Consider the following 900-nt stretch of genomic DNA (forward strand, 5'->3'; position numbering starts at 1 on the left):
TACGCGAAATGAGGAAACTCAGAGCAAGTGGACGCCACATCGTTGACATCGATGAAACATGGATTGACAGCAATTTAACTTTTAAGAAATGTTGGCAGCATGATACGGTTTTGGGCGCACAGATAAATGTCAGTTCCAAAAATAGACTGATTGTTGTCCATGCTGGCTCTTCCGCAGGATTTATTCCAGGTGCCCAACTTATTTATAAAGCATCAGCTCAAAGCGGGGATTACCATGGGCAAATGAACTATGGAAATTTTGAAAAATGGGTGTTGGAAAAGCTTCTTCCAAATTTACGACCTCAAAGTGTGGTATGCATGGATAATGCCCTGTATCACACAAAAATTGAAGATCCGACACCCACGAAATATGCTACAAAGCAAACAATGGTAAATTGGCTGATGAAGAAGACGATATGCTGCGATCCCAAAATGCGAAAAGCGGAACTGTTCAGCTTAATAGAATGCAATCGTCCTAAAAAAGTAATATATAAAATTGACAACATCATAAAGGAAAATGGGCATCATGTTGTGCGTCTCCCTCCTTACCACTGTGATCTAAACGCAATTGAATACGTTTGGTCATCAGTTAAAAGACTGATCAGGGAAAGGAATGTGACTGGGGACTTAAGCTAGGAAAATTTGAAAAATTTAACACAAAAAGCTTTGGATGAAGTCACTTCTCAAGAATGGCAGGCGCACTGCAACCACGTAGAAAAACTTGAAAATTATTATTGGGACAAGGACGAACTTTTAGAAGAGATAGTGGATGGATTAATAATTCAAACTGGCAGCAGCGATTCTGATTCTGATTCAGAAGAAACGGAATCTTGCGACAGTGACTCGGATGACTTTTCAGATTTTATACCTCTATAAAAGTCCTTCACGAAGGCATCCCTCT

The 900-nt window shown here is 39.8% G+C and overlaps 1 pseudogene; it reads left to right on the top strand.

Moving 5' to 3' along the window:
• Positions 1 to 242: 242 nt before the first annotated feature.
• LOC146992763 (uncharacterized) lies at positions 243 to 900 on the top strand (annotated as a pseudogene).

Source organism: Stegodyphus dumicola, chromosome X2, assembly GCF_044657685.1.
Source record: "Stegodyphus dumicola isolate Sdum_Otavi_A_Nest chromosome X2, ASM4465768v1".
Lineage (NCBI taxonomy): Eukaryota > Metazoa > Arthropoda > Arachnida > Araneae > Eresidae > Stegodyphus > Stegodyphus dumicola.